This window comes from Zootoca vivipara, chromosome 3, assembly GCF_965207765.1.
Source record: "Zootoca vivipara chromosome 3, rZooViv2.hap1.1, whole genome shotgun sequence".
NCBI lineage: Eukaryota > Metazoa > Chordata > Lepidosauria > Squamata > Lacertidae > Zootoca > Zootoca vivipara.
Genome location: NC_142586.1, coordinates 12,481,188 through 12,505,576, shown reverse-complemented (window position 1 = coordinate 12,505,576; position 24,389 = coordinate 12,481,188). Strand labels below are relative to the sequence as shown.

Sequence of the window (24,389 nt, the reverse complement as noted above, 5' to 3'; positions counted from 1 at the left end):
CAGCTCCAATCATTCTAAAGTTATCCAATTTCTCTAGTAGTAAATAGTGGACATTAAAAATTTGAAAAATTAAAATGATGTGCAAAATATAATTACTTGAACATGTATGCAAACGGTCCCTTCCTCACTAGTTAGAAGTGTACTTTCAATGGCAGTTCCTTCCCTCCACCGTGTAAATATTCTTATTGCTGAGTCATATCCGAGGCACAGTGAAGAACAACGACAGAATAAGTGTGTGTGTGTGTGTGTGTGTGTGTGTGTGTGTGTGTGTGTGTGTTCATTTAAAAAATGTTATACTTCAAGAGAAAGTCATATAATTTTTTGTATATTGCCCTGGGATCTGTGGATGAAGGGTGGTATACAAAATTAATAAATTCTGAAATCCAGCAAAAGTCTAACATCTGCCTCCCCATTCCAGATGTTTTGGACCACAACCCTCATCATCCCTACCAGTCAAAGTCCAAAACATATGGAGGGCACCAGGTTGGGGAGGGCTGGCTTACCTGCAGACACGATAAGACAATGATTGCAAGCAAAATATGCTGCTCTTTTCAAAGTAAGAGATTTGCTTTCATCCATTAGTTTTATTTATTTATGCTTAAGATTGATAGATGCTTTTCTTCATAACCCACAAGGTCCCAGCACTATCTGCACTTAAGAGGTGCTTAGGTAGCAGAAGGGCTTGAAAGGACCTCTTCTCTTGAGCCTGATGAGCCAGTGTCTGGGGCTCAATTTTCATATGTTTGAAGCAGTTTCATATTTTCAAATTGTCAACATCAGCACTAGATTCTTATATGCGAATCCGTCAATTGAAAATTATTTTTGCTTGCTAGAAAGGGGAGATTCTGACCCAGAATTGCCAGACTCTTGGCATAAGGTTTGACCAAAAATGATTACTTCCAGGAGTGCAACAAACCCAATTCCAAAGTCTAACCCTCTCCCCCTTTAGCACAGGGCTATATATTCTTTATTTAGCAAACCCATCAACTACACCGTCACTTTCACCGTTTGAAAGAAATGCCTTTGGGTCGGGGTAGGAGAAGCTATTTCACCTATTCACACAACAGTTTAATCTCTAATACTTCAAAATCTATGAAAAAATGAATGCATAAAAGAAGAAAAATCAGATTTGCAATCCTGAGATTAAATCACCAGTCTGTATGAATGTAGCGGCACACATATAACTAGCAAAAATACCTGATGGGTGTAAATCAACATATTCCCATTAGGTGTCGTTAATGTGGTTGTAAATGATTTTGATGCTCAGATCTCAGTTTTTAATGGGGGCTTTTTAGAACACAAAACACACATGGCTTGGGATAGTTCCAGCTGAAAGGCTAAATGCATTTGATAGCTGCAGCCAGCATGAATTCAATTTGGTCAATGCCAGATGAGCATTTATCATCCAAAGTAACAGTGAAACATTCATGACAAATTGCTTCTGGTCTTTCTTTCCCCCTTGGATTAGAAATTCAGCTTCTGCAACTGGGAAAGATGAGATACCATATCTACCACTGCCAAAGAAGGAACACTATAAAGCTATGATAAAGGGGGTGCAGCATAACAATATATTTCACAGATGTGCGTGCATGGGTAGCCTCTTAATGTTTAAATTGCAGACGGCTTCCAAAATTTGCAGTGGAAGTAAGCTGTAGAAAATTGGTTGTATGCGTCATTCCCAACTGGCTGAGACTGGAGAATGAACACTGCATCTTGGAATTGCATGTCCTGGAATTATATAACATGCTCCTCTTTGCTCATTCCTACTGCATTTATGGGAAGGGACCCAGGTGGCGCTGTGGTTAAACCACTGAGCCTAGGGCTTGCTGATCAGAAGGTCAGCAGTTCGAATCCCTGTGACGGGGTGAGCTCCCGTTGCTTGGTCCCAGCTCCTGCCAACCTAGCAGTTTGAAAGCACATCAAAATGCAAGTAGATAAATAGGTACCGCTCCAGCGGGAAGGTAAACGGCGTTTCCGTGCGCTGCTCTGGTTCGCCAGAAGCAGCTTAGTCATGCTGGCCACATGACCTGGAAGCTATACGCCGGCTCCCTCGGCCAATAATGCGAGATGAGCGCGCAACCCCAGAGTCGGTCACGACTGGACCTAATGGTCAGGGGTCCCTTTACCTTTACCTTTTACTGCATTTATAACAAAGAAGCAATGTTGTAACACTCACCCCTAGAGCAAGACATAATTGGGTGGATGATAGCCCCCAGTGTGGAAGATCCTGCCAGCACAGCCCTATACATGCCTACACAGAAGCAAGTCCCATTGTGTTCAAGGGAAGTACAGTAACTCCCAGATAAATAGGTATAGGGTCAAAGCCGGAAAAGCAAGCTCTTCTCCATGGCAGGGGCTTCCCCACACGAGCCATAACATTTCCATGCTGCTTACTAAAGATCTAGCCGGCTACAGAGGTGAAATGCAGATATACAAATACTGCCCTCCCAGTCCAGTAAATTAGAATGCAAATAGTTTAGCTCTGTTCAGTAGAGATGTTCATCAAAATAAGTTAAATTCAGCGGGCAAGGAAGATTGCTCAGGCCCTTGTCCAGCATCAACACCAGAAGAAATTAATTACAGTAGAATGAATTCACTTCAGCTCCATCAATTTATGTCACTAATGATATTTCAAGACTGTCAAAGGATGTCAGCTGAGCCCTAAGGCTTGGGTTCAACAATGTGGCTAAGAATGTGTCTGGGCAACCGAACTCCACAATCAGCAGCCCCATGCTATAAGATGGCGGCTAGACTGTATGGCCAATTCAGATGGGGCGGAAGAGGAATGGGATGGTGAATGCCCACAATTTGTTGACTGGGAAGAAGGCTATATATGAAGCTTGGGGGTGGGTAATGGCATGTCAGAGAGAATGATCTAGCTAGGCACGTGCTAACTTTGATTTGCTTTACGCAGCAGGGGCATTCAACCATTCAGCACAACCACAGATACATCACATGGAGCTGCTGCGGGTGTGTTTTGTCTCTATTGCTAAGCTCCCGCTTCCCTGTTGTGAAACGGAAAACGTTGCCATGCAATTTAGTACATGCTTACATTATTTTTCCTAAGAGCATACAGTATGCAGGCTGCTCCAGGGTTAGCCACCATGGTGCCCTCCAATGTCGTTGGACTACAGCTCCCACTTGCTGACCATTAAGGCATCGATTTTTGCACCATTAAAGCATCCCCACCCATCCTTCTTCCTTATGGTGTCACCTACAGAAAGCCACTTTAACCTGCCCCAACCCAAAGATTGAATTGCCTTCCTCTGTTTTTTGTCACACAGAAAAGGTAAAGGCTCCCTGGATGGTTAAGTGCAGTCAAAGGCGACTAGGGGCTTGTGACACTCATCTCACTTCAGGCCGAGGGAGCCGGCATTTGTCCACAGCTAGCTTTCCGGGTCATGTGGCCAGCATGACCAAACCGCTTCTGGTGCAACGGAACCAGAGAGCACGGAAACGCCGTTTACCTTCCTGCTGCAGAGGTACCTATTTATCTACTTGCAGTGGTGTGCTTCTGAACTGCTAGGTTGGCAGGAGCTGGGACAGAGCAATGGGAGCTCACCCCATTGCAGGGATTCAAACTGCTGACCTTCTGATCAGCAAGCCCAAGAGGCTCAGTGGTTTAGACCACAGCATCACCAGGGGTAGCCCACACAACCAGGGGTAGCCAACCTGACATCTTCTGTGTTGTTGGCCACATTAACAGGAGTTGAGAGCCAGGATGGCATAATGGACCCTGGAGCTCAATCTCCACTCAGCCATAACGCTCACTGGATGACCTTCAGCCAGTCACCATCTCTCAGCCTACCCTACCTCACAGGGTTGTTGTGATGCTAAAATGGAGGGCAGGTAGATGCATGTATGCCACCTTCAGCTCCTTGGAGGAAAGGTGGGAGAGAAACTGAATACAGTGGAACCTCGGTTTACGAACATCTCGCTTTACGTATTTTCGATTTACGAACGCCTCAGACCCATCTGGAACAGAATAATTCACTTTCCATTACTTTCAGTGGGAAAGTTCACTTCAGTTTATGAAGAGACTTCCGGAACCAATTACACCCATGCTTCGGGTTAAGTACGCTTCAGGTTGAGTACTCCGCGGACCCGTCTGGAATGGATTAATCCACTTTCCATTACAATTTACTTTCAATGGGAAAGTTCGCTTCAGTTTATGAACGCTTCAGTTTATGAACAGACTTCTGGAACCAATTGTGTTCATAAACTGAGGTACCACTGTAGTAATAAATTATAAGAACTTCTGGTTGGCACCCTATTGACTATCATGGTGTGAGTCTCACAAAGCAGCACAAGTTGTTTTATTTTTGATTTGAGGATATTTATTATGATTCTGATGTGGCCAGTTCACCCCTTGCTAGTTTATCTTGGCACTGGGTCTGAGAACTGAAATGATCAACAAGCAAAGCACTATACCGCATGTGGGACATAATCTAAACAGTCTATGAGAAGCTTAAAGTAGCTATTCCTAGATTGGGAAAATGGTTCAAATGGCAAATGGTTCCCTGCCTGCATTATTTTCAGTTCCTAACCCAGTCCACCTACAGTGGTAAAGGAATATCACAGAGTAACAGCATAAAGTGGATGGGCAGCAGAGAGCAAGGCATAAATGTAATATAAAAACCATATACTACATTCAAATATGCATTTTGCTCATATCAAAACATAAAGGGAGCAGGAAATGTAAATGAACATAAGATCAGGCCAGAGGCCCATCTGGTCCAGCACTTTGTTTTCACAGTGGCCAACCAGATGCCCATAGCAAGCAAAACCAAAGCATAGCATCACTCTCCCCATCTGTGAATAATATTTAAAGACATACAATTGCTCAAAGAAAACAGGAAAGCCAAAGCAACACTGCATCCTGTTCTCCAAGCCCTAAGACTTTCTTGCAATGGTGCTGCATCAGACAGGGAAGAGCCGTCATTGCAAATTAAAAAAGACATTTGAACCATTTCTTCTTCTTCCCCGCTGCAGCAATGGAGTAGGAAAAGAGACTCCTAGCCAGCACTCTGCTGTGGGAGTGTGGTCCATGTGGTGTTTGTGTGTGTGTTTGGGGGTGCATGGATGTGAGTGTGCATTGACCACACCCACTTCAGTTCATCGCTGGCATATAACCCTCTGAGGGGTGGGCCAACGCTCGGTGCAAAAAAGTCAGCTGCTCCAAGATGTAAAACTAAACATTAAATCCTTGTCATAAATTCTTGAGTGGGTGAGAAACTTGGGTGGTAGGAATGGGCAAGACCTTTGCCTGAGTCAGCTGAAGACCAGCCTGGACTAAACAAATCAATGTTCTGACTCAGGAGAAGGTAGTTTTGAAGGGTGAATAATAATACTAATAATTAATAAATAGTAGTAGTAGTAGTAGTAGTAGTAATTTTATTATTTATACCTCACCCATCTGGCTGGGTTTCCCCAGCCACTCTGGGCGGCTTACAGCATCAGACATTAAAAATTTCCCAATACAGGGCTGTCTTCAGATGTCTTCTAAAAGTCAGATAGTTGTTTATTTCCTTGACATCTGATGGGAGGGCATTCCACAGGGTGGGCACCACTACCAAGAAGGCCCTCTGTAGTGGTGCTACAAATTTATTATACAAATTTAATAAACAACAACAATAATCTTGACACACTAGGGCATGCATTACTCATTCTTTGGGATATCCTCTCTGACAGCCCTTTGGAACCAAGAGCCCAAAGTCATCTCAGTTGTTGCAGTCTGGAAATATCCTCCTGGCTGATTTGCACTGTTTGCAAAAGCACCAGCCATCAGCTCCATCCAATTCCCACTGCCTGCAACATTTGGCAGTCAAACAAGCCATTGTGGAATTATGCATTGGCAGGTCCTAGTGGAAAGGTTTTGTTCAGGGTGTTCCTTAAGAGATGGCCTCCGCTTCTGCTTGTGTTGGCTTGTTTGCTTCCAGGTCTGCATTGCTGGTTGGTTGATGCAACTTCTGTCCCTGTTCCACATGCCAGCCACTGCAAGGCGACGCTGTCAGTTCTTTTAGGGTCCATCTTCTCATGTGTTTGATATCCAGGCACCTGGAAGTCATACATGGAGAACTTTCCCGGGCATGGCTGTTGCAAGAAAGGCATTCTGCCCATGCTTAGAAATGCTGTTATATTGCTTCATAGGAATATAAGAAGATTCCTGCTGCATCAAGCCAAAGACCCGTCATCATTTTATGGGGGACCAACCCACATGCCTATGGGAAGATCTCAAGCAGAATCTGTGCTTCAGAAGCAGCAAGACCATGATGGGCTTGGTATCGAAATCAGGTTGTGGGGTTACAGCCTACCCCACATCCCTCCCAATCTGTCCTCTTCCGATCTTCCAGCTGCATTCTCCACCCCCACCTTGTTTCTTCTTCCTACTGCGAGGCACGATTCCTCGGTCTTGGCTGCTCGCGGTTCCTCGAGATTATTCTGGGTTCTCATTCTGAGTCACGAGGCACCCGAAGGACATTGCTGCTGCTTAACGTCGTGAGCCCGAGGAAGACACCCTTTGCTCGCCTTGTCTGCTGCGACAGCACCCTTCTCAAACCACCATCCCTCTTCCCCTGCCTGCTTTGCCCAGATGGACCTGATAAACCTAAACCTTAAAACAAAACAAAACAAAAAACGACAACAACAATCCCACGGAGGGGTTAATTTGTTTAACAAATCGATTAAGGAAAAGGTATATCAGTCGTGTTTAGATTGTCACGTGGTAAGTCTCGCTCGCTTCTGTTTTGCTGCGTGGAGATCTGCTGGGAGAGCTGGCCTTGGGCAGCCGTCGCCAGATAGATTAATAATAATCCCACCTGATTCTTAACACCAAGACCAGGACCCGAGCGGAAAACAAGCCCTGCTTAGTAGAGCCCCTGTTTTGGACCTGAAAGCTTTTTAGGCAACCGAATGGTGGGGCGGGGATGGGAGACAGGAAGAAGTCACCGCACCGCACCTCACCACCCCCAGCTAAGCAGCCTCTTTTCGATGCAGACACCCCTTGATTAAACGTGCTTCCTCCACGCCAGCAGTTAACGCAGCAGATGGATGCAGAGGCCAGGAAACGTGACAGTGGGGAGCAAACGCCGGGCTGGGCGCCTCAGATCTGGTGCTTGCTGCCTGATCTCCGGGAGTTTTCTCAATCAGCCCTCTTAATCCGTCAGCTGAGCTGAGCTGACGCGTCTCTCTCTCTCTTTCCACCCTGCAGCTATGAATGGGCACCACCTGAGATCTCGCCCTGCATCACTTATCCAGAGACGCTGCTAAGATGGAAACAACGCCTCACGGTCCCCTGGTTTTCCTATCAGTCTCAGACGCAAGGATTTTCCCCCGCCCCCGCCCTCTGTAACACTGCAGGCTTCCTCCCCTCCCGCTCGCTTTTTTCTTCTTCACCCCTTCGCCTGCGATGAAGAAGAAATCCACCAGGAATCGTTTTTACTGGTGCTTTCGCACGTAAGAGCTTTCCTCTGACGCAAACATGTGAAGAGCTCTTTGGCCCGGAGCTCCGAGGAAGCGCAAAGCTGTATTTGTGAATACCCTGGGCCCCCCATTAAGTAAACAATCTCCCTTGAAGCTTCCTTGCTTAGGGGCCCCCGGTCCGCTGTCCTTTTCTCGCCTCTCAATGCAACCCCCCATGGCAGGAAAAAGCATCGACGGTTCTGAACCCCGCATGTTCTATGTGGGCCAGGAATGTTGCTTTAGACATTCCAGCAAATCTGTTACATAAGGTGCACGCACAGTTAAGGGAAGCTCTGCGGTGCACACGAGACCAGAGTCCTCTTCGCTCGGTTCCCCTCCCCTCCGGTCGAGGGCTTGGGAGTGGGTTAGCCAGTTGTTCTTGTTTTTTATTTTAAAAAACCCACATCCAGCACCGATCTCCCTACTGCCTCCCAGAGGCTCTGGCCCCATTGCTTCCCATAGCCTCGTAGGAATGGCCCTCCGAAATGTACAGTACTAGCAAGGAAAAGATGAATGAAGGTGCCCAGCCCAGTCTATGGGAAAATTACAGGGCGCCGGGCTCACGAGTGGTTTGTTTTCAAACCCAATGGAAGTTTAGCAATTTGGCCATTGCAAACGTCGTCATTAAAGTGATGAGGTGGGCGGGGTGGGTGGAGAGGGGGAAAAATACCCGATTTTTAAAAACTTATTGAAAACAGAGCACACAAAGTGACAAGCATATAATACGAGCTTTAATATTGGAAAGTGAAGGCACTAAAAGCTATCTTACGCCCCTTCCCCCACCGCCTCCCCCTCCCGCGTCACCTTTTAGAATTTATCCGCTTAAACACAGGCTTTCCTAGCAGGAAAACGGGGATCCACGGGTGCTTTGGGGGGGGGATGTGGATGAAAAGCCGAGGTTTCGCAGCTCTGGACTGCAATACGGAGGTTAGAAAGGCTTTTTGTCTTTCCTAAGTGGCGATGAATGCGGATATTCTGAGATGGAGAAACACCGTGATCTCGGGTGATGGCGTGTAAACAGAGGCACCACTGGACGGGGGGAACATTGTTGACAAAGAGACGCAAAGGAGAAGCTGGAAACTTGGAACTAGATCGGAGTCGCCTTTTAAAGATTTTAATGTGCCTCTACACGCGCACATACAATCTATCTGACATATTTAAGTTTGGTCTCAGTCCCCTACCTCCTAATCCCCCCCGCTTCGCTTCACGTTATCATTTTGCAGTTATTTGCAAGCGGGGTCACTGCAACCAGGCGAGCGCTGTCCAAGGTTCTGACCACGACCCTACGGTCTCCATGCAGGAGGTTAGCTGTCCGAGGTGCTGAATCGAAGCCCACTACTGCAGTGAAGCTTTTCGCTGCGCAAGCTGTCCTGATGGATTTCTACCGCCGCGGCGACGCAGTCCGCAGCCGTAGCCGCTATCCAGGGTGCTGAACCTCTATCTGCCATTCAAGGCTGTCGGCCAAAAAAACAACAACCGAAAAGTAAACCCCAACCTCCGCCCGATATCGTATCCCACCTCGACACTCCAGCGCCAGATACGCAGACGAGAGTCATGCACGACGACGAGGGAGAGAGAGGTTGGTTGTTCCCAGACAGGAAAACAACCACCATCTCTTAAAAGAAGGAAACGATATAGGTTTACGTATTCTCTCCCTAACCCGCCCCCTCACGCACAAAGAGTTAAGGCTGCGGGAAAACTCTTAAAACGCACAGCAACATAAAATAATAAGAACAGTAAAATCCGCCGTGTGAAATAGGGTTTCATTTCTTCTCCTTTCCTCTTTGCTCAATCAGAAAACAACAACATGGTTGGTGAGATTACAGCTCTCCCAGCAATATATTTCCTCCACAGCTTTGCGAGCGGGGGAAGCGGGGGGAGAAAAGGCTTCCTATGAGGCTTTTATCGGGTGCTTCTCTTACCTTGGCTGCAGAAGAGTTCTGTCCGGTTGCCTCCGACGAAGGTTGTGAGACTGGGGTGCACTGCTGCAGTCGGGAAGTAAGCACAGCCGCTGCTGACCTCCCCGAGTCTCGTTCTTCAATGGAATGGGAGCTGTGCCCTCATCAAAGATGGCCGTCGTTTCCAACGTCAGCAGCTTTTAATAGACATCTATTGAGGGGAGGAGGAGAGGGGAAGGAGGGCTCGCGCGGGTGGGGGCGAGGGAAACTGGAGAGGCAGGCTGGCGTCTGTGGGAGCTTGACTCATCAGAAGCTGCTGCTGTTGCTGCACTGTACCGCAATCCTTTGCATTTAGCTCCACGGGTTATTAAAAGCGATAAATCTGTTTTAAAATTATTTAAAGGAGACACGACGGGGCGTGACCTTCCCTAGTTCATACCGTAGCCTGAAGATACCTTGTTCACCTTTGCAGGGCATTTGTTAGCTGAAGCTTCGGTTGGGGGCGGGGAGGGAGAGCAATAATGCGGTAATGATTTGTTTTCGCCAAAGGGGTGGTCCGAAAAGGGCATCCCTCTGAAGTCTCCAGGACTCCATATATGGCCCGTCGACGTGGGCTTCTATTTTTATGTAAGATTTCTCTCTCCTTCTCTGTGTTGTTTTCTGTGCCCCCAGTAAGCAAGCCAACTTTGCATAGGGGCTTTAATTATGCCAATCTGTCTGGTTGGGACCTCTCCAAAGGGAATGCAAACAAAATCGCCTTGTTGTTGTTTTGTTTTTTACATTCCTGTCGGCAGATTTACAATGTACAGTAGCTGTTAAAACCTCAAAAGTTATTTTTTAAATATATATAAAAACTCTTAGTCTAAAGAACAGCAGCACACGGATGGAATGAATCCGAATTTCTCAAATCGTATCTATTTTGCTCATTTTAAAAGCTTAAGCTAAACTGTGAGAAGGCTTTCTTGCTCTTATCTGCCCAAATGCCACATTCTATTTAATCCATATCTAATGACATATGTAAAGTATTATTCCTAGATTATTAAGACAAGCATCAATCACACCATCACATGCTTACTTCAGTATAGCAGAATCATAATGAAACTAAGCTTCGTTATGAGTTGAGACTGAAATGTATCTTTCCCCACTAAAAAACATTTCTGGCTGGATTCATGGGACCCTCCAGGAGAGAGATCAAATACCGTGCAAAATTTAAGAGTGTGCCTGTCAAGCACTGAGCTTTTGTGGGACATGGGGAGAAGCAGAAATACAGATTATTTGCCCCCCATGAGCATTGCTGTTTCTCCTTCACCCTTCCCTTCCCTTCCCTCCCCACCCAAAGCTTGATAGTTAATCGTGCACTGAAATCCCAGGAAAGGACAGGTCTCCCACCAAATAAACCTCATTTAAATGCAGGTGTTCTAAAACGAGAAAAAGGAGGTCTGTAACAAGGAAAGGAAGAACAAGTAATAAGGAAGACTCTCTCAACAGTCTGTGTGATCTTTACTGCTGCTCCAACAGGACCCTGATTTTGCCAGGTTTCCTGGCTTATGTTGGCTGTGAGTGCAGTCCTTCCTTCTTTCGAATGCAACAGCAAAACTCCCATTGAATGAAATGAGATAGGATGACACTTTTGGAACAAGTTAAACATAACTTAGGCCCCCTAAATTCACCTCCCATAAGATATGTATCTGGAAGGACAGCTCATGAAAATCTTTATTTAGGTGCTGTCTTTGGAGATCTTTGAGGCTATTGTGCAATGATCCAGAGCACAGGGCCACACTTGTGAACCATAGTGTAAAGGCCATATGGAGCAAGTGTGTGTGTGGTTGCGCATGGCTCCATAGTACAGTATCATGCCACTCACACTACTAAAAGATTTGCAAACACAGTTGATGCAAAGGGCATATGCTGGGTGCCAGTTCTGGTCTCCCAGAGTGCCTGTGTGATTTGCATTGTCCAGGGAAAAGCATTAGCAAACCATATTATGACATTATATGGTTTTATGACCAGTGTAGTGTAGTGGTTACAGCAGTGGGCTAGGAGCTGATAGACCAGGGTTCAAATCTCCACTAGGCCATGAAATTCACTGGGTGACTTTGGGCCAGTTACAGTCTCCACCTCCATTGTTCAGCCCGGACACTGAGGTCCAGCTCCGAGGGCCTTCTGACAGTTCCCTCACTGCAAGAAGTGAAGCTACAGGGAACCAGACAGAGGGCCTTCTTGGTAGTGGCGCCCACCCTGTGGAACACCCTCCCATCAGACGTCAAGAGAAAAAAACAACTATCTGATTTTTAGAAGACATCTGAAGGCAGCCCTGTTTAGGGAAGTTTTTAATGTTTGGTGTTTTATCGTGTTTTTAATATTATGTTGGGAGCTGCCCAGAGTGGCTGGGGAAATTTGTTGTTGTTGTTGTTGTGGTGGTGGTGGTGGTGGTGGTCATCGTCATCATCATCATCTCTCAGCCTACCTTAGTTTGAAGATGAAATGGGGAGAACCATGTATGCCATCTTGATAATCTCCAGGGTATTTTTTAGCAGAAGAGCAAGATATATGGTAAGTAAATTATTATATCATTATTTATATAAGATATGCTGAGGTTCCTGACTAACTCCACTTCCCCCATTCTCCACAGACTCATTGACCCATGTACTGAAGTCCACCTGATCACCTGTGATGTGGTGATGTGGTTCTTTTGCACCACATCTCCAATCTCCATTTGAAGGAAATGCTATTAAATGTATCATTCCATCTGGTTCTCGATTCGATTGCTAGTTGTTAAAAAAAAAGGGGGGGAGGCTGAGGATGCCTAACAGATGTGTGGGGGTGGCCCTGAAGCTGAGTCTGGGAGGGGAATGTCAGCCGCGTTACCAGGCAACAGAGACAAGTTCCCTGGTCTTGCGGGAGATTACATCATGAGGGATGTGGGGAAGAAACAGGAAATGGGCCTTGCCTGGGAAGGAAGCGGGTTTTGGCGGGCGTTGGCAACATTAAGCATTTAAGGGCTAGAGGCAGCCAGGTCAAGTAAGGTTCCCTTCAGCGTAGAAATGACAAGAGAAAGGAACAAAGATTTAAAAGGTTTCTACATGCATTCAACTAGTTGTGCTCTGTGCATATTACAGCCCCAAGAAAGCCAGGTTAATGCCACATGAGGCAATGTGGTGCAGTGGTTAGAGTGTTGGACTAGGAGCTGGGAGACCAGGGGTCATTGGGTAACCTTGGAGCTGTCAGTGTCTCTTAGCCTAACCTGTCTCACGGGGTTGTAGTGAAGATAAATTGGGAAGGGGAAAAACCATGCATGGTGCTGCTTTGAGCTCCTTGGAGGAAAGGTGAGATATAAATCTAATGAATAAATAAATTACATATGTGCCTAGCATTTGAGCCAGGAAAAAAAGCAAGCAAGCCACGGGCTATTTTTTTTGTCCGAGATCTGTCTTTTGAATCCTTGTATGTACTCCTGACATTTCATCACAAGCCATATCTATCCTGTAGTTTCTTGCGAAATAGTATCTGAAGGGTTTCCCCTCAAACCAGCTTCCATCAGATTTAAAAATGTAAACCATGTTCATTTCGCAGTTAAACTGAGGTGTGTACATTTGAGATGGCCATTGCACATGCGTGGATGACAGTGCATGAACAGATGACACCTTAATGATTAAGAGTTCTGGGGTGGGAGGTTAAAGGGGCAGGTAAACCAAACCATTCATACCTGGATGCCAAGATGCCAAGTTTGGAGCAATCTGAAGGCCCTTGCAGAGCTAGTCTGAGGCGTGGGAGTCTTGTTAGAATAAAGTTATAAACTCAATCCAAAAAGCAGACGGTTCCTGGCAGGACCCCCCATCCTGCCCCGGCTGGCTTAGCCCTCCAAATGTAGTTGGCTGTTGCCCTCTGCGTGGGCAAGTACTCTTTGGTGAGAGAACCCCAGCAGAGATTTAAAGTCACAGAACGTGCAGCAAAGTACAGTGTGGAAATATAAGCTGTTAGACCATTAAAATATGCCCTTCCAAGTTCTTTCCAAAGTTTCCCACTTCCTCCTGCATAGGAAAAGACTCCACATTTGGCAAGTTAAAAAAATGCTTGACTTACAAACTCTTCAAAGGTCTGATTTTTGTGTTTTTTCATACACCAGTCAGAAATGTTGTACAGGCTGTAAAACTTAGCTTAGTTACAAAGTGGTGAAAATTCCTAAATTATTGATATAAGAACTCAAGAATGGCTTGTGAGAACCATGCGGTTGAGCTGGAGCAAGCAGCTCAAATCTCTTTGCACACTGAGCTTCTCAGGTAGACAGTGGTGAAGGACAATAAGGTTGATTGCCTATTTCCTCCCAAGGTAAAGGGAAGTGACCTAGCTAAGCCTAGCAGAACAGCTTACTCTATGGTATTAACCCCTCCATGCATTAATTAGACTTAAGCATATTGGTTATATGAGGCTGGTTATCCCTCAGCATTTTAAGATGCTAACATGGCCTTACAATTCCTTCTGAGTGCTGCTACCACCTTCTACACACCAGAATACAGATTATTTCTAATATATTCAAACTAAATACTCTGGTGGCACTGTAAAAATCTCAAAAATATTGAGCCATGTCTGGATGAATTTCTAAAAAGGCACTGGGAAAGAGATTCAGCCTACTGAAATAAGCAGAAATTAATGTGGCACATCATATTCAAAGTGGATTTGAAAACATGCATTTCTGAGGGCATGAGAGGAAGGGAGTACAGTATGATGTACTATAATGGGCAGCTTTCAGCTAAGTAATTGTGCTAGTGCAAGGATTAGCACTTGTGCAACAGGACTTTACCCCTCTCCTACCCCTGTAAATGAAATGTTGTGTACCCGCTCCCCACAAGGATATTGCAAGCATCCCTGTGGGAAGGCAAATGTTTTCCTGTTAATATATGTTGATCGGTGCCCTAGGATACTTGTTTTATTTTTTTGGTTAAATTCCAGTGTAGCCTGTCCTTACTGGAAATCCTTGGCAAGTCATCTCACTTTCAGTTCTGGTGTCTATTTCCACTATGTGAAATTGGAATATTCCTCGCTGACATTATGGAAGCTGAGCTGGTGGATAAAAAAAGGGCCAAAACCCAAGAGGACTGCACAAAGCTGGTTTTCTGATATCCCCCAAAATAATACTCTTTCCATCCTTATGTCACAGAAGGACTGTAGCTGGGGAAAGGCAATGGCTCAGTTGTAGAGTCTTGGTCTTGGATGCAGAAAGCCCCAAGTTCAATCCCCAGCATTTCCAGGAAAAGATGGGAATGCCCCCTGCCTGAAAGCAAGGAGAACTGCTGCCAGCCAGAATAGACAGAACTGAGCTAAGTGGACCAGTGGCTTAGTTCCTAGGCAGCTTCCTATGTCCCAGGAAGCTACTTCTGAAAATGTGAGCAGCTTGAAACGCAGCACAAGGGAAATGGTTGCCTGGCTCTGTTGTGAGGAGTGGCCCTTAGAGTCAAGGGGAATAAGCTTGAACTTTTCTTGGATTTAAGTGAAGAGAAGTGCAGGGCTAAAATGCACGTCTGACATTTTCAGCAGGCAACAGAGTGAACTGCCATGGCCCCAAAAGGTGGCTTCTTCTTATGGACTTCCGATTTGCGTAAGTGTTTTTAACAGAATTAGTAGGAATGCATTTTGGATGGGATCCATTTTGTTTTGGTGAAAAAATGAAATGAAATAAAATAAAATAATGGGGAGAAACCAGCTTACCAACTGCTGTGCATATGTTCAGTTATGAAATCATTACTCCCTTGTAAGGGAGTAGCTCTGAAAACAAAGCAGGAGAAGGCGGCTCTGATTTGATTTCGTAGAGTTGCAGTTTTCCTATTATTCCTGAACATATCTTCTACAGATTGTACTTGTCAGGTACTGGGCAGAGGGGGAATGGTGGAGACTGCCTCCCCAGCCTGACCCTTCTAGAGAAGAAGAAGACAGTTCAGAATTACAACAGGGGTTTGTGGGAGGTCACAACTTAGAGGAAGATGAGGGGGAAAGCTGGAGAATAATGGGAGAGGAGGAAGAGGAAGCAGCAGGAGTATCAGGGGAGTGACAGCTGATGGACTCAGTGTCTTTAGAAAGCATTCTAGACCCCCCCCTTCTCCCAAAACATGGTGGGCCTTGAAAGTAGGAGAGCAAAGAGCTCAAAGGCAGAGGACACTTTTCAGCACTAGTAGCGATGACTCATGAGGAAGCGGGAGAGACAGAGGGGGTGGATATTCTCTCGGGGCAACGCTATTATTCCAAGAGGCTGCATTCCAAGCCTCTCTCTGTAAATATTGAATAAAAAGCAGACGGTAAGGACTTTTCCTTGTCTTATCCGTTCCTAGCAACCTGCCATGGGGGTTGGTTCCTCTGCCGCCTGACAGTACTGTACACCCCAATCTCTGAGTGCCGAGAGATTCCACAAAGGCCTGTGCCCAACCAGGGTTTGGTTTCCTTAAAATGAAGGCCAACAGAGACTGCGATGCATTTAGGATATATGGTTTTATTTACACATATATTCAACCTCAGCATAGGATGGAAGCAACAGAGTTAAAAGGGCTTCCTTGAGGCACTGAAAAGACAGCCAGGTAGATGCCTCTGGAGAGAATGTTACAAAGCTGACACCATCACCAAGAAGGCCCTGCTTCTGGAAAACCACCTGTCTTATTTCAGATGGCGAGGGCACCTACAGGAAGTCCTCTGTTGAAGATCTTGTATGACCAGTGTTAACGGAATTTAGGGAAAGGTTGGGGGGTTGCCCCTCCAGCGGACCTCATGCACCCTACCAACTACCAAAATCAACACTATCACTCCTGCAATTGTCCCCACAAAACACTTCATCACACAATTCCCCCATCTCTATTCAAAGGGCCTCCACTGCAAATTACCAAATCTAACAATTCACTGATAAATGTATCTATGTATTGGCTCAATGGGAAAACATTAGGAAGTCATATAAAAATCGCTCCAGTATCGGATTTGCGCCATTCCAACTTTGTTCTGTTCAGGAAAGGAATGGCTACCAAGCGGGGAGTCTAGGAAGTGGGCAGCTATAATCCCTCAAGCCTGACACCACATACGGTACTCAGCAGCCTCTTGCATGGGAGATAATCCCATAATAATGGCATCCTGGCCTTGAGTGCCAGACAGGTAGCCATTCCAGAGACAATAGTAAAACCCAACCTCAGTTGATTAGGATCTTGGTCAAGACAAATGGGTGTGATTAACCTGACCGGGAGGACAGGAACATGTACATACATACCTTTGTTTTACTTAATGGGTGTGGAATGGAGGTCAAGGTTGGAATGATGCTCAGGTTTCTGCCAGAAGACCCCTCCCAGATTATGACATCGTTGTGATGTATATATGATATATGTGTGATGCTTCACTAAGGGTGTTGTGGGTAAAAAGGGAAAGTTATATAAAAAGAGGGAGCCATCCTTTGTTCTGGGCTTCTTCCTGCTTCTTCCATGTGGTGGGTGGAAGTCCTGTTGCAACAGTTCTTTTAATAAAGATCAGGCCTACAGGCTGGCTGTTTTGCTCCTATATTCCTGGCTCCTGTCTTTGTTTGGCAACCCAAGTGAGCCCAAGGATTTTCCTTTAACACCATATATATATATAGATCCAGGTGATCTTTCAAGCAAGCTGCTCCTAGGCTGTGAAGGTGTTAAAGGTCAGAACAGGGCCTGGAATGAAGCACAGTTTCACTGCAATAACTCACAGAATTAAAGAATATGCACAGATCCCGAGAGGGACATTCTAACCATGCAGTGAAAGGACACTGTGGTTTTTTTGTATGTGTGTGTGTGTGTATATGTATATATATATATATATATATATATATATATATATATATATATATATAGGCTAAAGGTTTCAGAGATATCTCCTCGCAGCTCTGTAACCAACAATGCCTTCCGCTTGCTTCCATTTCACATTCTGTTTCTCTTAAATAGCACTGCATTGCAGCACCGAAACCTTCACAGAAACTCTACAAACGATGGGAGATTTCCAGCTCTTTAGGAAAACTGGACTCCGACATTTTTTGCTTCTCTTTCAAAGCTTTTTATACCATGGCTGCCGAGGCTCTTTAAAAGCACCATCCTGTCCATGTCTGCTCAAAAGTAAGTCCCACTAGGGCTTGCTTCCAGGTAAATTTCGTATAGACTTGCAGGCTTGCAGTGCAATCCTATGCAGGTCTCCTGAGATGTAGGTCCCACTGAGTTTAGTGGGACTCGTTCCCAGAGAAGTGAGTACAGTATAGGATTACTGCCTAAAGGGTTTAAAGCTCTTGAACAACAGAAAATAGTCTCTCTCTCTCTCTCTCTCTCTCTCTCTCTCTCTCTCTCTCTCACACACACACACACACACACACAATCCGCCCCCAACCCCCCCTTGAATTTAAGGAGTTCACAGTCTGGACTCTACATCATCTGTGTCTTCACAATAGGCAGAATACCTGTTTCATGCACAAACAAACATCAATGAAATGAAAAATTTAAAAGGTGCAGTCCTATACAATACATAACTGCTCAAAATTAGAAGGCTTGCTCCTTTACATGTGTGTATAGGATTGCAGGGAAAAAAACCATTTACTATGGGGGGGGGGAGAGACAACCAATCGCTATGGCAATTTAATTAACATGGCAGCAAATTGTACTCTCCAGGTTTGCTACTATAATGCTTCTCATTAATATCCCTATGGCACAATGGCATCTTGTTCCTAGGTAGTTGCTTTGGATCCTGAGTAGCACTGCTGCAAAAATTACCCTGCTGAACTTCTCTCTGAATTTGGTTATTCTGAATGTCTAGAACAGGGGTCAGCAAACTTTTTCAGCAGGGGGCCGGTCCACTGTCCCTCAGACCTTGTGGGGGGCCGGACATTACATTCTACTCATGTAAAAATACCAGGCAGTCCCCACAAATAACCCAGAGATGCATTTTAAATAAAAGGACACATTCTACTCATGTACACATTCTACTCATGTAAAAACACCAGGCAGGCCCCACAAATAACCCAGAGATGTATTTTAATCATGTAAAAACATGCTGATTCTCGGACCATCCGTGGGCCGGATTTAGAAGGCGATTGGGCCAAATCCGGCCCCCGGGCCTTAGTTTGGGGACCCCTGGTCTAGACATAGCTGCCAAGTTTTCGCTATTCTCGCGAGAAAGCCTATTCAGCATAAGGGAAAATCCCTGTAAAAAAGGGATAACTTGGCAGCTATGGGTCTAGAACATTTTCCCAGAGTGGCATTGACAATGTCGAAACCTGCCACTCCTCCAGAAAGCCTCTCCCTTAAAGCCAATCATTACATTACAAAGGTTTTTTTAATGAACAACTTAAATGACAGGACATTGATCAAAACCAGGAGGCATCTACTCTTGACATGAGATGATTTTTGAAGCCTTTATTTAGCCCTGCTTTTTGAATTTATATTGCCTTGCTATTCCTCTCAGATATAAGAAAAGTGATGCTGCTGTCTGTCCGACTACTTAAAATTCTGGGTAACACTCTGTGACTCAGCAAACTGAAAATAATAATATTTTTTTCGGGGGGGGGGGAATCCACAAGACCTAAACAGCTGTGAAGATGAGTTTTTACCTAAGTGTGGACTCAGGTTAAGAAAGGGAGCAAGGGAAGCTCTCTGCCTCTTATTTTAAAATAAAAAAAAGAAAGGACAACCAAAATGATTAGGGGGCTGGGACGCTTTTCATAGGATGAAAAGATTAAGCTCTGTGCTATTTAGTTAATATAAATAGGGGGGTAAAGGGGCATAGCAGAGATGAACGAAAAATGCAAATAGAGCCCCTCCCTCACTAGAAGTCCATTTGCCTCTTCTTGGGTGGGTGACTTTGAGGACGGCCCCCAGGCCACTGTGTGAATGGCAGGCTGGATCATCCTCCTGCCACCCAATCGGCCAATGGCAGCAGGAATTGGAGGGCGTTGCCCTGGGCGCAGGACCAACTGCCCAATGACGGCACTTGGCCCCATGCCCAGGGCCAGGATAAATTGCAGGCATGTCAGCCCCTTGTTCACTGTGCCAGCTCTCCCACCCTCCCACCCTTCTGCTGGGACGATGTTGCTATGGGCAATGTCGGTCGCCGTATTTTTGAGGCCGGGCAGGAATTTTCCCCATCTGGCAAATTGGCTGCACCATTTGTGTTTTCTCCTACCTCATAGCAATCATCACAACTTTGTAAGGCAGATAGGCATTGGGTAAGCTTAGATCAGGGGTCAGCAAACCTTTTCAGCAGGGGGCCGGTCCACTGTCCCTCAGACCTTGTGGGGGGCCGGACTATATTTTTTTGGGGAAAAATGAACAAATTCCTATGCCCCACAAATAACCCAGAGATGCATTTTAAATAAAAGGACACATTCTAGTCATGAAAAAACACCAGGCAGGCCCCACAAATAACCCAGAGATGCATTGTAAATAAAAGGACACATTACACTCATGTAAAAATATGCTGATTCCCGGACCGTCCGTGGGACGGATTTAGAAGGTGATTGGGCTGCATCCGGCCCCCAGGCCTTAGTTTGGGGTCCCTGGCTTAGAACTTGGTTGGACGGGAGGTTGTAGCCTCTGCCTGCCCCTCCATGGTTAAGGATATCCTGCTAAAACGATCCGGGAGGAGTGGCTCCTGTCCCGATGGCCAGACGGGTCTAGGGGAATACCACTCCTCCAACGGGGACTGCTTAGGGGATGCCCTGGTTTGACGTAGGTCATAGGGCATCCCTTCTGGTTGGCTTTACCCTTCGTGGTACTGCTAGCAGGCGGTCTGGAGTGATAGAGTCACTTACCCCAATGCCTATGGCCAAACATTCACACCCATAACAATAAAGTTGTGGCCTTATTGGATCCCATAAAGCCAACATTGAAGCAACTTGAACTTGGGATTACCAAATGAAACTGATAGGCAGTAAATTCAGGAGAGGTAAAATAAAGTATTTGTTAACACACACACTCTCACACACAGTTGCTGTCATGGGATATGGCCATAGCTGCCAAGTTATCCCTTTTTTAAAGGGATTTTCCCTTATGCTGAATAGGCTTCCTCGTGAGAAAAGGGAAAACTTGGCAGCTATGGATATGGCTGCGGATCCTGGCTTAAGATCTCTCTCTCTCTCTCTCTCTCTCTCTTAAATTTCTGTTTTACATTTTAGAAAATCCACTTAAACAACCTTAAACTATCAATGACCTCCCTTCCTCTCTTTCCATGGTTCATTTTGCACAACATAAATCCCTGCATATTTTATATAAACCAAACCATTCAGTATTCCCTTATTACATCCATCAAAACTTATTTACACTGTTGAATTTATCTTAATGCTGCCCACGTTTTCAAATATACACAATTTCCCTCCATATATTCAATAAACAATTTCCAATCTTCTTTAAATGTATATTCTTCTTGTTCTCTTATTCTATATGTATATCCGCAAGCTGCACATATTCCATCAGTTTATGTTACCATTCTTCTTTAGTTGGGGCTTTGCTCGTTTTCCATTTGGGGGCTAATAGCTTGAGATGACTCTCAAAGGGACTTGACCGATTCATAGCAGCAATCAGCCTTTAAAGCAGGGGTCCCCAAACTAAGGCCCGGGGGCCAGATGCGGCCCAATCGTCTTCTAAATCTGGCCCCCGGACGGTCCAGGTATCAGCATGTTTTTACATGAGTAGAATGTGTCCTTTTATTTAAAATGCATCTCTGGGTTATTTGTGGGGCCTGCCTGGTGTTTGTACGTGAGTAGAATGTGTCCTTTTATTTAAAATACATCTCTGGGTTATTTGTGGGGCATAGGAATTAGTTCATATTTTTTTCCAAAATATAGTCCGGCCCCCCACAAGGTCTGAAGGACAGTGGACCGGCCCCCTGCTGAAAAAGTTTGCTGACCCCTGATTTAAAGCTAAATAGAACTTCCATATGCAGGGAAAGGTTGCTGTGCTCAGGCCCTGCTTATGGGAATTCTCCAGAAGCTTCTGGCTGCTGGCTACTTCTGGAAACTAGACTAGATGACTGATTGTTCGCATCCCGCAGGGTTCTTCTCCTTCTTCTTAGAGAGAGGGCATGAAGTGTGAAACTGAAATCAGGGGAAAGGATTATCGAGCCAATTATCCTGACTCAAATGTGCTTGCACAAGCTTTATGTTCCCTGCATTTGGATTTTGTCCAAAATTCTCCAAAGCCTTTATAAGGAACAGGGAAAGACTGTCTTAAACTCTTTTAAGGCTTAAAGATTATCGGCGAGGTTTTTGATTTGCGGCTGGGATGTGGGGATTTTGTGTTGCTTTTGCTACTTCTATGTTGCGAGATTACTTGAAAACAACATCCAAGTGAATACTAAACACAAATCTTATACTACCCAGCAGATATCTCATGTACATATATCTTATATGCATACACTAATTAGGTTTTGTATTATAATAAATTACATTTTAAATAAATAAATACACTTGTGCCCCCCATTATAAGTGTATGTGCCCCCTCCCATCTTGAGGACCAGTTCGTCCAATAGCAGCGGAGCTAGCGGGGAGGGGGAAGAGTCCAGTGGGGAAGCAGGAAGTAGGGGAAAAGGCTCTGGCAGGATGGCAAAGCCTCTGTTACACGGGAGACAGGAAGAAAGAGCGGGGGAAAGGGGGGAGAAGGAAAACATGGAAAGGAGACGGTTTCTCCCTCCGGTTCCGGAATTACGCAGGAGGAAGAGGGGAAAGAGATTTGGAGTGCCCAGACTCCTATGTTGGAAGAAAACGCGGGAAACGCCATTCCAGGGTTCTGACCTAGACTGAGAACATGTATCCTGTACAGAACTAGCACTGTAAATAACCTGCACACAATAAAAGCATGAAAAGGCAACGGTTTGGCGAGTCGTTACTCTAGAGTAGCCGCAACGTGCCCTCTATGACAGCTATTGGGTTGTTGTTGTTGTTTATTTTGTTGTTGTTGTTGTTTATTTTGTGGTTTTATATCTTTTCTTTTGTGAAGCACTCTGAGACCCCCCTGGGTATAGGGAGGTATATAAATTCAACAAATAATAATAATCAACTTCCAACAACTCCTTTCCCCAGTCTTCTCCCTCTGACCACTCATCGTCAGTCTCTGAGCCTACTTCCCTTGGGGGTTCCCCAGCAGGTGTCTGTCACCATTCCTCTGTGTCCAGCCAGTCCAGGACAGCTTCATAGCTGAGTGGGGGGGGGGACTCCAATCCTGGTTCCAGGTCATTGTTCTAACCACTGCAGCACCCTGGGTTTCTTGCACAAAACCCATCTCCCATTGCTTCATAGAAACCCGACAGTGCAAGGTCTACTTGGAAGTAAGCCCAGCTCAGTTGAATGGAGCTTCCTTTTCGGATAGCAGTCCCAAAGAACTGTTGTCTCTGCATAACATTGCACAGAAGCCTTTCTGGGTTTGAATGCCACTTAGCTGATTAGCCTGCTTGAAGGAATTTCTTCCCTCCCTCCCTCCCTCCCTCCCTCCCTCCCTCGACTTCTCCAGAAATAACTTGAGCACTTATATAATAATGGTAGGTCCAAAGCATGCAATTTCCCATGCATTCCTCATGAGCGATTTGTTCACATGTCACATTTATACTCCACCATCACTTTACAACCTTATTAAGTGTGGCTTTATTATTGTTATGTAATGATGAAATCTCTATAATAAACATGGCAGTGCTTTGCCTGTCCCCTCCTTCAGCATCGCTTGATGTAGGCAGCCTGGGGCGGGTGCATTAATGTATCAGCTCTTCCCACCAGAAGAAGTCTAGGATATGAGCATCTTTCTTTCTTTACCTCCAATAGCGTTTTCACTCCCTTGAGTTCGCTGCATGCTTCCCTCATCGCTTAGCAAGGATTCTAGGTCAGTGCTTTTCGAACTATGTTGCAGGATTCACAAGACTGAGAATGATGGGCAGGCTCCCCCCCCACACACAATTTTGGGCTGCAGGGAAATGTTGGATGCCATCTAAGGTGGATTCATCTGAGGCAAGGAGTCAGTGAGACTTGCAATGATCTGAAAAGCCCCTTTTCAGCCAATATTCTCCATCCAATTTGTAATGGAATAGAGCTCCCTCTGTGATTCAGAACCTTGATCAGTGCTATAGTATGCCTTCCATCTTGGATAGCCATTCTTTTTATCCTCATCTCCTTGGTCCACAGTTTGTGTTTTTAAATTGGCAATTCAAGAGTGTGTCCTCAGGATCTCTCGACACCTGAGGCAGAGCTAATTTGTGTTAAATGATCCTAAGTAGGCATTCATTCATTTATTTTGGTTCAAGAACGGGAGAAAGTCCTTTTTGGCTAAGACTGTAGAATCCCACCAAATCACATAACTGAAAAGGGAGCTTGAAGACCCCCCAATTCTGACTCCCCTGCTCAATGCAGCATGCAACTGAAATTGCCAGTGATCCACCAATGGGTTATGATTTATCCAGAGGCGCCAACTTCTCAAGATGATTGAGGGGGCTCAATGCGACATCCTGACGTCATGCACATGGCATCACCAGGGGGTGGAGCCAAACACCCTCTGAACATTGGAGGAGACCGCCCCCTCCGCAAAAATTGGGCCCCCCTAAAAAAACATGACAGGGGGAGTGCCTCAGCCCCTAGGAGCTGGCACCTATGGATTTATCTGATACCCACCTATGCCCCAGACCAGCATTTCCCAAACTTGGGTCCCCAGCTATTTTCAGACTACAGTTCCCATCATCTCTGACCACTGGTAATGCCAGCTAGGGTTGATGGGAGTTGTAGTCCAAAAACAGCTGGAGACCCAAGTTTGAGAAACACTTCCCTAAACAGAGGAACTCCAGACCCCACTTAAAAAAAAAGCACGCAGGGATTCCTCAGAAGACCTGTCATTACTCTCAGGTGTCTATACAACACACTCACAACTTGAAATGGACAGGGGGTGCCTAACCCTCTGAGACCAGATGAAAGAAGGTTTAAATATTTCCATGAAGATGTACAGATTGCCGAAGAAAGCTGACTGCCCATAAAGAAGGGCCTGGCAACGCTAATAAGATCTGACTCTAGACACCAGAGAAACCACA

The 24,389-nt window shown here is 45.5% G+C and overlaps 1 protein-coding gene across 2 annotated transcripts in view; it reads right to left on the bottom strand.

Moving 5' to 3' along the window:
• SNAP25 (synaptosome associated protein 25) overlaps positions 1-9,503 on the bottom strand; it is a 76,166-nt gene extending 66,663 nt beyond the window's left edge. For both annotated transcript variants that reach the window (XM_035110082.3, XM_088665597.1), the window contains exon 1: positions 9,384-9,503. The gene's annotated coding sequence lies outside the window, so the exon portion shown is untranslated. The remainder of the gene's footprint in view (positions 1-9,383) is intronic.
• Between the last annotated feature and the right edge of the window lie 14,886 nt (positions 9,504-24,389).